Raw genomic sequence first — 16,711 nt, 5'->3', positions numbered from 1 at the left:
TACTACAATAAATGCTACTCCTTTTCATAGGATGTAGCAAGAGCTGGTGATGAATACACTCCCTAAGGGCATTGCCCTTGCAGATAGATATCTAAAATGGGACTGAGGTAAATTAGAACAATATTACTAGATTATGTTTGATGCTAGATCCAGCTCTTCAATACAACTTGGAATGGATCATTAGGTAAAATCAACCACTGCTAATGAATGGTGCAAATAGTTGATTTTGTCAGATATATGAAATTTAAATGACATTTGTGTGTAAGGACAGGACCCTCACTTTAATATGTGTTTGCTGTGTAAACTTAATATAAAGATTAGTAGGCTTGTATTTGTATTGGACCTTGATGAAATGCTGTTCTGTTGTTCTCAAGTATCCATTATTGTTGCTGGACCAGTGCATTCTAGACTTAAATGTAGATGAGCTACCTAATCTTTTAACTTTTGCATAATCTCTTTCTGATTCAGATGCATGATATTGAAGAATGGACAAAAGATTTTTGGGTGCAGATTTATAAGACATGTAAATGTATGAAATTGGCATTATTTCCTTACTGCCTTCTCCCTGCTTGTTTACAGTCTTTTTCTCAAATGAATAAAAATGGCTTTTGATAGCTCATTGTCTGGAATTTGCACTGACCTGGTAGCAGGAATACTCACACACTGAAGAAATCCAGGGAATAATTTGACAGCAGGTAATCAAAACCATCCTCCAGTTGTCTCATCCTGACTTTTAAAGGGAATACAACCTCCCAAGTTCAAGCCTCCAAGCCTTTGCCTTGCTAGTGGTGCATCTGAGAAGAAATTATGGTAATCTTAAAATCCTATTGATGCTCAAAGGCATTTCATCAACTGCAAAAATTAAGAGAGATGCAGAGGTTGTTTTTCTATTTAGAGGAAACCCTGCTTATATGAATAGGCTTCATGTGGAGACTCTTTTGAAGCTGAGGACTTCAAAGCAGATCACTGACTTCCAGTGGGATAATCACTTCATGCAAGGATGGGTAGATGGAATTATTACCATGCAGTCAAGCTAGAATTCTCTCTCTTTTTAAGAGAACAAGCAAAGCCTTTGCTTCTATGTCCCCATGTTTCTACAGAGGTAGTGACATGTTGCTAATGATACTGAGCACCCAGGAATCTGCTGAATAGTGGAGTAAACTAACAGAGTATTCACAGAAATGTGGGTGTCTGACATTCGTTTATAATGGAGAAAATTCAGGAATTCCCCTCCAAAAATCTCCACAAATTGTTCATCATAAAGACCACTGTTCACTACACAATAAATAGGAACAGATCAGTGTACCAATATATCACTCTGAACAATAAAAAAAAAGTTAAATGTTAATCAGAGAGGTGATATATAGAGATTTGCATGATCATGTGTGTCCACATACTCAGAGACAAGGTGGCTGAGGTAATATCTTTTATTGAACCAACTTCAAGAGAGTTCTGTGTAAACTCAAAAATTTGTGTCTCTCACCAACAGAAGTTGGTCCAATAAAAGATATTACCTCAGCCACATTGTCTCTCTAATATCCTGGGACCAACATGACGACTACAACACAGCTTATATTTATGTGCTCAGGGCAACCAGAGCAAAGTACTGGTCTTGCAAAAGCCTATATATTTTATTCTGGAGATGTCATTTGCAAAAGTTATCTAGCAGTTTTTAGTTGAGAAACGTGGATAAAGATATTTACAACTCTTCAGATAGTTTCAGTTATGTATGTTTTCATTTATCTCTGATTTGGATTTTGGTAATCTCTTGCAGTTCAATTCATTTGAAAAGAACCACAAGCAACTGTGGTTTCTCTGTTTTATAATAAGAATAGATGAGTTAAGTGGGGAGATTTAAGACACTTAGCTCAACATAAATGGATTTATTCACATTAGTGAGAATCAGGTTGTCACTAGATCCATGAATATGTTGTATCTCTGTATCTCAGGCTTTTACTCTGTTCAACTTAGGAAATAATTATAACATTTTCAGTGCCACTAAAATTTGTGATGCAATGATAAATACATGTAGCCTCTATCTACACTTTAAAACACAAACCTTTGTTGCAGTTTACAGATCAGTTTTTTTAAAAAAAGCAAAATTACAGCCACGTGATTTCCTTCTACTGTAGGCTTTTATTTATTGAAAGCACTGGAGTTAACCATGCATCTCATGTCACATGCCTGACTGTTCAAGCCATGGTATGTGCTTGATACATCTTGACTGAGATGCAGCAAGAATCCAAAAATGCTATTCAAACAAAAACATAGGCCCTGAATTTCAAGGGGGCTTCAACCCAGATTTCACTACCACATGCACCTGCAAGATGTGTGTCGGGGCAAAGTTGTCAAGTACAAACCCCCATTTTTGCAAATGGGTTTTTCATGTAAAAATTCTATTGCCCGATACTCAGATACTGGAATTCAACTATGTATGTAGGGGGGTAGTGCACAAAGTGTTCATTTAGTTGCATGCTCATGCAAACTTGTGTGTGCACAGGCTGAGACCAGGGATTGAAAATCAGGAAAGTTTGAATTGACCTTCAAATTGCTATAAACCATCCTACCATTTTTTTCCCCAGTTCTCACCTGTACAACATCCTCATGCTGATAATGCTCCTTATATAAATGTTTTTAAAAGTCAGTGGGAGCTACTGGATGCTCAGAACTTTTGAAAAGCAAGCAACTTATCTGAACATGTAAATATGGATTTAGGGGCCTAATTTAGGCACTTCTTTTTAAAATAATCTTGGCCTAAGAGTTGAGGAAAAGAAGAACACCTAGCAAATTCCCTTCTCAACGTCTCCCCCCGCACCCCGTTGACAAAACTGAAACGCACACTTTACTAGGTGTTAAATACAAGCACCCTCTAGTGTGCATTTGCCTCCAGCTGCACTGCATTTCAAAGGACTTCAAGGCAAAATGAACTGGACCATTCACATATGTTATAATCGTCCTTCAGGCGAACAGTCCTTGAAGTATAACTTATGAATATAGGGTACATATTTTCTCCTGGATTCCTGGGACTTCTGCATACAGATACGTAGTAAAATATCTCTCTTATATTATAAGATCTGTAACCACAAATTGTTACTTTACTGTACTTACTAGAGTAGGTTTTTTAATTTTTTTTACCAGATCTCTACTAATGTGGCTCTGTGATTTGCACAAACCAACATAGCACCAATTACATTTTATATCTACATTTTGTAAGGAAACAACATAAGGCACTTTCTCTAAAAAATACTGTGATAAAAAATAGTTACACAGCAGAAAATAGTGGAGAATATATACAGTAGTATCATTCATTGCTAACGAGTTAAAAGGATACCACAATGCCTTTATAAATCACTATAGAGTGTCATGTAGTTTATTTAAATTCATTGTGTCTCATTATAACTGAGCTATGCACCTTTAGGTCTGAGTTGATTAGGATTGCTATAGCTCAGAATAGCTTTTAATTCAGCGAAACATGGTCTGACCTTTACCATAATCCTGTGTGAAACACACTATAGTTTAGACATTAATAATGATATTACCTCTTTTTCATACTGGTAAGATGCTACTTAAAAAAACTGTATTATTAGTTAACAGGCCCAGGCCAATTTATCATAACCAAATTATCCTTCTGTGTATTACTACAGTACTTAATTCTGAGTCTTCATGTCTCATAACTATTACCTACTCTTTAAAAATGCTAAAAACTAAAATGTAATAGTGTCATATCAGAGTAATAAGTCACATATACACACCTACTGACTCCCCATGGACTTACACTCTATGCAGTTAAAGATCTGTGCAACATGATGTACATTTTACAAGCTAAGGTATCTCTCGTGTTTGACCTTTGTCTTCATATTTAAGTATAACATTTCCTTAAGCCACCTTCTGGTATCTCTGCCAACTCAGCTAATGACTCATTGTAGCTCTCCAAATTCTAAACTGAAGGTGAAAAAATATGTGCATTTATTTTCTATAACATTTGCTGCAGGTAAATTCAAGACTGATTCATTCTGGTGCAAAGAGAAATGCCTGACCAGCGGGTTTCATAGTTGTGGCCCTGATCTTGAGATCAATGGGAGTTCTGCTTGAGTTAAGGACTGCAGGAATGGAATCATGTAAATATTAGTAAAGAGAAGGCAGCATGAGACAGGACTTTGTGTCCCTAAATGTTAAAGGTTAGAAAAAAGGAAAAGATCCCATGTCTTCAAGCTACTGCAGTTTATGCATGCCATACAGATGAAGAGAGGACCAGATCTATAACATGAAATTGTACAAAAGAAGAATCAGCTCATACCCAGTCACTGAAAATCTTAGAGAGTTTCCTCAAAGTCCCAGCTAGCCAAAGCTTGTAACTGAGTTCAGAAAAGCAAGTCATGACCTCCCAAAGGAGTAAAGAACTTTAGAGTGGGGATCACATAACCCAAAATGGGGACATTGCTCCTTGCTTATGGTTTGCGTGAACAAATGGAGATATGTGACACAATGAATCCCTTTATTTTCCCAGTTTGTCTAAATTAGGAAATAAGGTCCAGTTTAGGTCAGGGTTAATTAATATGGTAGGTAGCACAGACCTTTTCCCTAATTTTAGACTTTTACCTCGATTTAGCTGGTCAAGATCAACACAAAGCTCCAGCTCAACCTTAACCAACTAATTCAAGGTAAAAGATGTTAACTGAGGTCTAAAATTAGGAAAGGTCTGGGCTAGCTACTATGTGTTCGTGAATTCTGACCTAACCTCAACCTCTGTTCTTAATCTAGACATAGCCCTCTGGAGCTGGCGGAACTGAAGTCTCCTTATCTAGATACTTATATAGCCCTCATCATCATGATGTGTAAGTACCTTCCAAATGTTTCAAAAATAGAAAAATACAAACACACATACACATTGTTTCTTTTCTCCCAGCCTATAAGAGAAAGGAGATTGATTAGTTTATAGATGGTTTGCTTATTCACATTTGAGTATGAGAGTGGGTGTGTTGTATGTGTGCATCTGTAAAGAAACTACTGAGGGAATGAATGGTAAATCAAAGAAAGTAGTTTTGTATTTAGTTCTGAAAGTCCTACCTAGGAACTAACTGCTTTTCTGATGAGAGCTACGGTTTGCATCTGCACCCTCTGGCATTGTCTGCCTCATCACCCAAAATACTAAAGGAAAATAGCACTGTGCCAGAGCTGAGTTATATGCTGAATGGAGAGAAGAAAATTACCTATTTTTCTGGCAGGCAGTTTGACCTGCTAATTACGCACAAAGACTCAAGTAATAAACACTAAACGATACATTTTCTCAAGTCCTCCGGTTTTTAAAAGAAAATACAAAGGCATTTTCCCCTGAAAAATATTGTCTTTCATCTTCACATTCTTTAGAAAACAGATCTTTTCAAGTTTTCTGGCTAACATGTGGCTTTGTGATCTATCGTGTGTTATATCTAAATGCATCTGTCATGAAGCTTTGAGTTGACATACGCTCCTATTTATAGCTACTCACTCAAGTAGTAATTATTGCTAGACAATTTGATTAACAAAATGTAAACTTTTAATATAAATATTCTAATTCTAAATTTGTCATATTAACTATATTAGAGGGGAAGTCACCCAGATGAACACATGGTAAAAGAATGGATTAGCATTGGTCACAGCATGCATTATGAAGAACTTATCCAAATCAATGTTAGCATTCTGCAAATATGAATTATTTCCAGATATTGTTTTCATTCTCTGTGCAACTTTATAGGTGGTCAAATAACAGTCAACAAACAACATGACCAATTTTTTTCATCAATCCTAGAGTAAATGATTGGCATTGTTTGACCAGCTCTAGAACAGTCCTGTTAAAAGCAGTGTACTGTATAATATACATTAGAAGTGGTGAAAGATAGTAACTAACATTCCCCTTTCAATTAATGAGAATGCCAAGTGACTCACATTTCATGGGAAAATTCCTCATTGTCTTGCATCCTGCTTTGCCCTGTGGTGCACAAATTCATGCTGGCAGAACTGCAAGGGAAGCACACTGGTTGCCATTTCATTCTGCCTAAGCCAAGGTAGAAGAAGACTGCTGATCACAGAAGTACTCCTCTCCTCCAATCAGGAAATAGTGTACAAATGGAACAACTGTCAGAGGAAATAAGGGTAGATAAGAAACACCATTACTTTTGCTTTACACCCTAAGAGCACATCATCTGGATGTTAAAGGCCAGAAGATACATCTGTGTTTATGAATGCATTTTACATACATAAAACAAAAGAAATGCACCAAAACACTTTAAAAGAATATATGGCAAGGGCACAAACCTGTTCAAAGTATAGACTTCCACTACAACAGACTCTGAAATGCAACAGAAATTTGACGTGAAAAAGAACAGATCTGATAAATGAATTATATTGAGTGTGAAAACACATATAGTTCACTAACCACCAGAAATTTCAAACAAATTCTTATTAAAAGAGAAGATTAGTAGATTCTTTTTAAAAGAGAGTCAAGATCAATTGTGGTGCATAAATGTTGGCCTTAACAGATTTTCATCATACTTACCACACCAGAAGAGAAAACTTAGAAGGGTATTCACAGAACAGAGAAAATTCATGCATGCATATTGAGTTCTCTCTTTTACTTATTTTCCCAGAAATGTGCAAAGTTAAATCATTTATCAACATCCAAAAGCCATGATTTTCTAAAAAGTGTATTTTGTACTTTGGAAAGATGCTGTATTGAGAATGTTGGAGGCCATGAGACTCTCATGTTTATTGAAAGAACAGGTAGAATAAAGTCAGTAAAATGCCTCAACCCTAATCTGGAGGGATAAGCTCCTCCACTTGATTTGATTTTTTTTTTTTTTTAGGTGTCTGCAAATGAAAAAAGATTGAAAACCACTGCTCTACGGGATGGAGGAGCCAACTCCATGATCATTCAGTTGGTCAGGGTGCCAATCAGTACCAAATGGAACAATTGGTTTTGTGATAAGAACCTCTTTTCAAGCACCCAAAACTGTCAGTTTCAGGGCACCTTTGATCCTTCTCCCCAAACCTTCTTCAAGGGCACCCACTTAAGGTTAAAGGCTTTATCAGGCAGAGACCTATGTCTACTTCCCTCCAGATGGACGGTATAGGCTTGCACTAATCTTCTCACTGTGATTTCTCCAGCAGGTCTGACTGGGAACCAGCACCTGTGGTTAAACTTTCTCCAGGGGCTACAACAGTGCATATCAGTTACCAAGAAACTGTCACATACCAAAACACATTTATTCTCAGGGCAAAAGCATTACACAGAAAACATATGCAAAACAATAAATGAACCTATACCCATTTTAAGCTTACCAGAGGTCACCTCTAGGTTCACTATAGGGCTTTGTTAGGTGTCAGACAATTCAAACAATTCAACTGGGTTTGCTTTCCTGGTTGCCAGTTCATGTCAGGTTTCAGACATGGGACAGTTCAGCCATTTCTTTATACATTTTGGGCCTTTGATCTCTGGCCTTCTGTAACAGGTAATCACCAGAAAATGGCCCTCTCCCACAGTGGAAATCTCCAAAAGGCTAGGTTTTTTATAACTGGTATTGGGGAATTTGCATTAATCACCCCCTAATGATTCCAAATTTCATGGGGAAACCCAATTCCAGTGAACCAGGAACACACAAATACACATCACCTGTATTGATAGAAAAAGCACAGCACATTCTACCACTCATGTTGTCTGGCCCATCTCAGCATAATGGCTTTTTTGAGATTTTCTTGTTTTAACCTAAAATACAATATGGTCCCCAAAAATGCTGCATTGGGTTGCAATATCTTTAACACAAACCAGTAGCCCATTTCACATAAATAGGGCTCTACCAAATTTACGGTCCATTTTGATCAATGTTGTGGTCATAGGGTTTTAAAAATCTTAATTTTCATGATTTCAGCGATTTCAATCTGAAATTTCACAATGTGGTAACTGTAGGGGTCCTGACCCAAAAAGGAGTTGGGGCGGGTCACAAGGTTACTGTAGGGGGCTGGCAGTGTTGCCACCCTTCCTTCTGTGCTGCTGCTGGTGGTGGTGCTGCCTTCCGAGCTTGGCAACCAGAGAGCGGCGGCTGCTGGCCGGGAGCCCAGCTCTGAAGACAGCGCTGCTGCCAGCAGCAGGGCAGAGTCAGGACGGCATGGTGTGGTATTGCCACCCTTCCTTCGGTGCTGCGGCCTTCAGAGCTGGGCCCTCGGCCAGCAGCCACCCTTCTCTGCTTGCCAAGTTCAGAAGGCAGCAGCACCGAAGGAAGGCTGGCACTACTGCAACCACCCTACAACCTCCTTTTGGAACGGGCCCCCTCGTTTGAGAAATGCTGGTCTCCCCCACGAAATCTGTGTAGTACAGGGTAAAAGCACACAAAAACGCAGATTTCATGGGGGAGACCAGATTTCAAGTTCCATGACACGTTTTTCATGGCTGTAAATTTGGTAGGGCCATACACATAAGCCAAAGGCCAGGCTTCAGCTGGTAAATAAATAGTGACCTGAACCAGATTAAAACCAGTGACATAGAGGTGGAAGTTTCTGTAACACAATATGAGCCCTAGGAAACATCCAATTCCCATGAAAGTGATAGCTATTTAAAGTTATAAGGTTACAAAAGTAAGCCTTGCACCGAATATGTTGGAAAGGTTTATTTATTTGCATTAATATTTAGCAAAATAAATGGACATACTATAGATTAAGGGTGAGCAGTTAAAAGTGGGCTAACTCTGGTCCCACTGAACAATGGCAAAAGTCCCACTGACTTCCATGGGGGACTAGTTCAGCCATTGCTGAATGTGCTTGAAAATCCCAAACTACCTGGAGAATCCCTGGATTCTCCTCTCTGTTATGTGGGTTTACACCACATAACTATTGATGTCTGGAGAGTGAGTTTTGATTTACACCTGAGCTAAGCAAGAGGCGAATCAGGCCCCGAGTGCATAGCACTAATGTGTGCACACATTAGCAGGATACATATAAATATGAGGAGGCTGAATGTTGTGAACTGTTCATCCATTTTCACAAGACACTTATTATGAATGTTGAATTGTTAGGGCTGCAGATTGGCCAGGACACGTTATAAAAAAACACAGGTCAGTCATGGTAAATTTAGTAAGAATCTTGGGTTACTAAATGTACCGTGACTGCTTCCTAATTTTTTATTTTAAAAAAAAATATCCCTCCTTCTTGCCCCACTGAGGGGGCACCGACCATCCGTAGCAGCACCCTCTGACTCCAGTACCACAAACCTAATCTTAGCTCTGTATGGAGGGGAGGCCTCGGTGGGAGCAGGTCAGGTGAGCAAGCCCATCCCTACAGCTGTGGCTCATGAGGCTCCTGTGTCCCATGAGGCTGGGCCCAGCACCCTGCATGCACCCCATAGTAATGGCTCCTGTCCCGCAGAGCTGGGCCTGGCTCCCTGCTCGGGGTATTGCAACCTGGTTTGCAGGGGTCACAGCACCACTCAGGTTTGGCCTGCCCATCATAATGGAGGGTCAGGCAGGTCAAACCTGAGCAGTGCTGTGACCCAGTGTACCAGGTTGCAATGCCTATAGCGGGGAGCTGGGCCCAGCCCCATAGGACAGCTACCGCTGTGTGGCAAATTACAGACAACGGGACAATCACGCAATCCATGACTTTTTCCGCCACCATGACAACCCTGCACCCCTATTAATGAGTAATTCTACCCTGATGAAAAGGAGTGTCAAGAGATAGGCATCCAAACAAACCAATTAGTAAGTATCTGATTTCTTTTTTAAGAAAAATAATTTCTTTTTAATTTTCTTTTTAGTAGGATGTGTTCCAAGTAGAACAACTTTCCCTACATTTCCAGTTTCATTCCCCCTTTCAAGGAACGTATTGCTGAAACATAATTCATGCTTCATTTGCTGGAAGACAAAATTGGCTTGATGATTAAAGGTTTGGTTTTTTTTGTTTTTTGAAACATCTTTTGGCAATACCTACTTTGATCCTAAGTGGCTGCGTGGGATAGATCTCTGATGCATAACTTATTCCCGATCAGTGAATTTCAATCCCATGTAGAGGGCCTATGATTTAAATCCTGTCAGCCACTAGCAGCCTTCCTCATCTGTGAGGGCTGCTATTGGCCAAACCTAGCACTACTAAGTCGTGTCAAGAATGGCTGGCAGGTGACAGTCTACCAGCCATAAAAGCCAGCACTGGGTGGAAAACAGACCTCTTCCTGATCTGTCCTCAAAGACTATAAACATTTCAATCTCTTCTTTCTTTTGCAATACTGGTTACCTGGAGTTACCAAGGTGTCATGGGGACTCGAGGTGCAGGGGGAAGAGTGGAGGTCACAGTTCACTAGTGCAAGATATCAGTTTTAGCAGGTACATCTGCATTTAGAAATAACTGTGCAGGTTCATGTTGCCAGGCAGAGCCATACTGAAGGCTAGACATTATAGGATTGTGCCAGCTCCTAGAGTCTTGTGATTATAACCGAATCTCAAATTAATTTAATAGTTTTAAAAACAAAAGTTTCTAGTTCTCATGGTTGGGAAGTAAAGCTGAGTGGGGCTGAAACTAGATAATTGTGTGAGTCTGCAGGCAGTCCAGAACAATAACTCCAAAAGATGTGGACTGCCCTAGGTACCCCAATGGCACATTAACTCCAAGACCCACTGAGGGGGGTTCACCAACACCATATCAGCAGAGGACTGTATGTGTGACAGCCTGAGAAGAGTGAAGTGGGACTGACACCCCCAAGTTAATCCAAGTTCCTGGTATATTTAATGGGGAGGCCTCCCTGCTGCCACTTCCGCTGCTCTGGGGAAAGGAGAGAGGGGTCCTCTTGTTTTCAAAGGGTGGAGGCCACTGCTATCACGCCTGAGGGGAAGAAGCTTCTGCTTCTTTAGGAATAAAGGGTGACCCCTGGAGGTTGTGTGAGCAGAGCCATGGAAAGCCCCGTTTCATGATGTGCCTAGAGCTCAGATTGCATTGATTTTGTGCATAGGAAAAATCCATTTGCTGAGTTTGATTGTTTTCTTAAATGTAGGGCACGAAAGAGAAGAAAAGAGAGTGACAATTCAAACAGCTGTTGCATTCCTGTGTTTCACTATTGCCAGAACAGCTTATCTTTAGGAAATATCTTGTTTGAAAATTAAAAGTTATGGCCATGTGGGCAAAATTCTAATGCCTCCATTCTCACTAATCTCCTGTCATTCAATTTCAACATTCACTTTAATGTAAGATGTCTGGTTGAACAGGAGATTGGACCAAACAATGGATACAAGCATCCACATGGGGAAAAATGCATACCTAAAGCTATTTATTTTACATCTATCCTTCCATCCCCTGTTGCAGAACATTGTATTCAACTTGCAGAAGACTCCATTTAAGAATTTTAAATAAAAGTATGACAGATCTTTGCCATTTGCTCAACAATTAAAATGCAATGAAAAAGATGAGAACTTCCAAATGCAATCATTCCAAACATCTGATAAATAGATGTTCAGAACACTTTACAGTGAACCTTGTATGTCGAGAAAGTATGAACACCTAACTTAGTCCTATAGCGGAAGTTCAAAAAAATTTCCACAACAGTCAACCTCATGGTTGTTTGATTGAAAAAGAAGGATTGATGGCTCATCTTCTCAATGACACTTTGTGGAATTCTCAGGAAGACTGTGTCTCTACGTGTACATCCAACCATAATAAAAAGAAAAGGAGGACTTGTGGCACCTTAGAGACTAACCAATTTATTTGAGCATAAGCTTTCGTGAGCTACAGCTCACTTTATCGGATGCATACGACGGAGAGTGTAGAAGATCTTTTTATGAAAAAATACTGTATCTTTTCATGCTTTGTGTGTATAAAAAGATCTTCTACACTTTCCACAGTATGCATCTGATGAAGTGAGCTGTAGCTAATGAAAGCTTATGCTCAAATAAATTGGTTAGTCTCTAAGGTGCCACAAGTACTCCTTTTCTTTTTGCGAATACAGACTAACCTGGCTGTTACTCTGAAACCACCTATAATAAGTATGTTGAAAAGTCCACTGAGCATAGGTTGACTTTGTGCAAAGCACAGCAAGCAAAATTGCAAGTTCTTTGGGGCAGGTGCCATCTTTTTGTTATGTGTATGTAAAATGCTTAGTAAAATGGAGCCTCGAGTCCTGACTTTAGGCACCGCTATAATATAAATAATAATTTTACACAACAGAGAATAATTTTACACAATCGAGAACTCTACACAAAGTTATTAAACTCGCCAAAGCAATTGAAGGGGGCCTCAGAGGGAATAAAACATATTACAGACTTGAACTCTTCGTAGAAACGTAACTTAATCGAATTAACAAAAAACTTAAAATACAAAAGGACATAATTTAACACAATTCAGAAAAAGCTGTGAAACCTTTCCATTCCTAAACCAACATGACTCATCCCAAATGCAAAGGTTAGATTGAACACAGAATGAGGAAGAGAGGCTGAAATGTGGCTGATGAAACATAAATATGAATTATTTCCTTTTTCTTTCGAATTTAAATATTCAAGATACCAATTTGTATCCCAAATCTATGTTCCTAAAGGAGGACCAGTCTGTTGCATCAAAATGGTGGAAAATTTTATAAGCAAACAGGACAGCTAAAATCAGAATTTTGTCCATTTTTAAAAGGCCTGTATTCCTGTCCCTTCAGTTCAGCATCAGTCAAGCATGTTTTTAGCACATTCAGATTGGTTTGGTCACAACTTCTTAATAGGTGTGAAAAAAGCAAATAAATTAGTAAAAGTTCATTCATATCAAAGGGCAGATACAAAAAAAGAGGTAGCCCCAACTAATTAATACATGAGGGACTGAATTATTGTATCTTGTGCTATATTTACAGAATTGCAAGCTTTCCATTTTGAACAATGTATGTATCTTTTTATGTTTGGGGAATAAATATTCTACCAAGTGAATCCTCGGTTACTTAAAACCCGCATGTATAGATATGTATTTGCAAGGCTTTTATATTGTAATCTATGAGATTTGTCACTTTAGAAAAAAAATCTGGAACCTGGTGGCTACTATTTTGTCTCAGGCATCCATCCTTCAAATTGAAATACTTTAAAAACTGAAATATAATTGAGCTAGCATTGCAGGAGATACTAAAATCAAAATATAGGCCAATCCTATATCAGTTAGGATTTTGTGCAATATTTAATCTTAGATCTCCATATTAAAAAACTGTGGGCCATAGATGTAACCAACATGCCAGAGTATGATATATAAGAATTAAATCTGCACACGTTCAATAGGGTGCAAGACTGATATATTACACAAAATCCTATATTTTCATTTTATTCTTTTCCTGCAATGCTAGCCTTAATATATTCTACTTTTAAAAGCATTAAAATTCGAAGGACGGTGCTTGAGAGCAAATAGTGGTCAACCAGACCCCATATTTTTTCTAAAGTGAGAAATCACATAGGCCACAATATAATACACTCTTGCAAAAAGTGAAAGCTGCTTAATATTCTAACATTAAATTCTCAGGGAAGATCCTTCCAGCTTCTCTTTTACACACAATCGATGGATTACTTAACACAAAAAGGTCAGTCACCAATTCCTTCACTCCTTCTCAAGCCTTTTAAATGAGTTTAGTGACTTAACGAAAAAAAATTTAACCAATGATTCCTTGAGTATTGATGTTGTAAATGTTCTATAATTTAGCTGTCACATTTAGCCCAGATCACTGCCTTCACTTTGAGCAGAACTGATTAAATAATGAAGAAACAAGTTTTTGAATATAACATGAATAAACTGACTGACTTTACTCCACTGTTACTTGAGAGGACACATCATTTGTGAGTAATCAAAAAACTCAGCATTCGTGAAAATGTTCATAAATTCCAAAAGCTACATTAATTTTATCACAAATAATCAGTCATCTGAAAACTCATGCTGTACATGCAGTCAGTTATGAGCTATTCATCATTTGTTATTCTTCTGTTCAACAAGGTTCTAACAAGGAAGCAAAAATACTATCATGGGGTCACCAATCACAGTATAGGAATTATGAACGGTGATCAGTCAAAGTGAATAGCTTGCAAACAACCCCCAGGTGAAAAAGTGCACATCCAACCTATTTGGCAAATGCTTTCAAGTAACAAATATGTTTGCAGATGTGTTGGGCTTGCTTTGCAGACATTTCACAACTGAATGAAACGATATTTTTCACAATCAGCCCCACTTTTGAAATATAAATGGAATAGTACCATCATAGAAGTTGAAGATGGAAAACAACTAGGGCCAAATTCACCTTTCCATGCAAACCTGCCCCCCTAGTCCAGAACAGGGTTCTGCTGGGATGGAGACAACTTTAAGTTTATCTGAGGGCTTCATAGAAGTCCCACTGAGGCTGCTCAGAAGTTACTGAATTAGTGCACCATTGGCTGTCTCAATCTTATCACCTCTGCTCACTTTTTCAGCTGTGTTAGTCACTTTTAGGCCTCCACGTGAAAGAAAGGTTGCAGTTGGAGCTTCAACCTCCAAAATGTCAGACTTTCTGCAGCTGGGGCCTATAGTCTAGAATCAGTCAAATGTAGACTATTGAGTGAATCTGGCCTCTATTGTGTTAGACCAGAGTCGGCAACCTGCAGCTCTGGAGCTGCATGCGGCACTTTGGCTGCCCCCAAGTCCCAGTCGGCAGCGTAGCAGGGTTCAGACAGGCTGCCTGCATGCAGTGACCCCACGCCGCTTCCGGAAGCAGCCAGTTGCTGGCACTTCTCTGTGTGATCCTGGTGGGGGCGGCACTGCATGCTGCCCCCCAAGCACTGTCCTCACAGTTCCCATTGGCCGTGCTGCAGAGGCAGTGTTTGTGGGCATGAACACCACACAGAGACTCGCTTCCCCCCTCCCCCCTCCTCCAAGGGGCACGCAGAGACATGCCAGCAGCAGCCGGCCACAGCCGTTTCCAGGAACGGCATGGGGTCAGAGCATGCAGGCAGCCTGCCTGAGCCTTGCTGCACCGCTGGCCAGGAACCACCTGTGCCTCCCAGCCAGAGCCTGCACCTTGCACCCCCTCCCACACCCCAAGCCCTGCCCCAGGTCAGAACCCCCTCCTGAACCCAAACTACCTCCCATACTCTGAACTGCCTCCTACACCCCAATCCTCTTCCCCAGCCTAGAGCCTCCTCCTGCACCAAACTCCTTCCCAGACCCTGCACCCGCTCCTGCACCCCAATCCCCTGCCCCAGCCCAAAGCCCCCTCCTGTATCCCAACACTTTGTGTGTGATGTGGCTCTCAAAATATTTTGGACAAAAACAAACAAAAAATGGCTCTTCTTTGAAAGGTTGCCAACTCCTGTGTTAGACCAATCCCTTCTAAGGGCAGGATATAATCCTCCACTGGGACGTACCAGCTATTAAGCTGATAATACATTTGATTGTAGCTTGTTATTTTCTAAGTTATATTATTGTTTTGTAAAAATATTTTGCTAAACATAATTTATAATTCATCCTTTGTAAAACACATACTACAGGTATTTTAGATTTTCAAAGTTTCACCATAAATTAGATGGCAAAAATCAATATGATTTTTCTTAATTTGGTTAAATGCTGATCATTCTACTGGCCAAGATATCCCCCGAAAGTGTAAAAGTACATTATACACTACAGTTCCAGAATAGGACTAAAACAATCATTCTTTCAAACTTGCAAGATTACTCTAACATATTTGCACTATATGAGCATGTGCTAAATATAATCCTCTCTCTGCTGAATTCCATGTTCAAAACAAAGAATAAAGAAAATTGTGGGGAAAAGTAGCAAATTAGAAATAGAATCAGAAGCTCTGTTTTTCAGGCTGCTGCTGATCACTCTTCTATTTTATGTGGCAACTTTAAATTTCCCTGCGGCAGCAATTTAAATCTTTTTTCTAAGGCTTTTTTCTGAGGCTGCTTAAAAAAATTAATTTAGATGAGGCAGTGTGCCTATGTTTTATAATAGGAACATAGAAACTCTACTAATTTGGGGGCTGACCCTGTTAACAGATTATAGAAATTTAAACATAATTAATCAGCTTTATTCATAGAGTTACATGGGCTTTCCACAATTTACTCTTGTAAATAACTTTGCCTGAGTTACAGTAGACTACATTAGACACAGACGATTCAAAAGCAGATATTCACATTTGTATGGTGTTTGTACAGTGGAACAGGTGTGTGAATGCATGTACACACACACACACACACATCCAGTAAGTCTGCATGTCTCCTGAAGTCCCACTGATCTACCTCATCTCAGTTTAACCCCATCACGTTCAAGTTCTCCAGATGCTACCACCATTCTTATACCTGAAGATTGAAGGTGGACTCACTTCAGAACTCACTCTGCAACTAGTCAGAATGGTCATTACTGAGCAATGCAACTCTTCATTCTTCCTTTCCCCTGCGAATCAAGAAAGTGAGAGTCTTGTGTAGGAACCGATGTTGAGCCAGATATTACAGTGATAGGTGACCTTAATGCATGATGATACAGAACACTCATGAGTATATTACTGCAGTAGAAGAAGAAAATCCCTTTGCAATAGCCTCTATATAGGAACATAGTAGTTTGTCAGTTGATCATTCAGTTTCATGTAAAATTAAAAAAGAATAGTCCATAACAAAATCCTCAGTTATGTGCTCAGTCATCTCCTTAATTCATGATGTGCTGGAGGGGACTCTTGAAGGCTCCTGGTAGCCCCTTATTAAAATCCTATCAAAATTGAAGGGAA

Source organism: Lepidochelys kempii, chromosome 5 (assembly GCF_965140285.1).
Source record: "Lepidochelys kempii isolate rLepKem1 chromosome 5, rLepKem1.hap1, whole genome shotgun sequence".
Classification (NCBI taxonomy): Eukaryota; Metazoa; Chordata; order Testudines; family Cheloniidae; genus Lepidochelys; species Lepidochelys kempii.
This window is presented reverse-complemented; position numbering follows the sequence as displayed.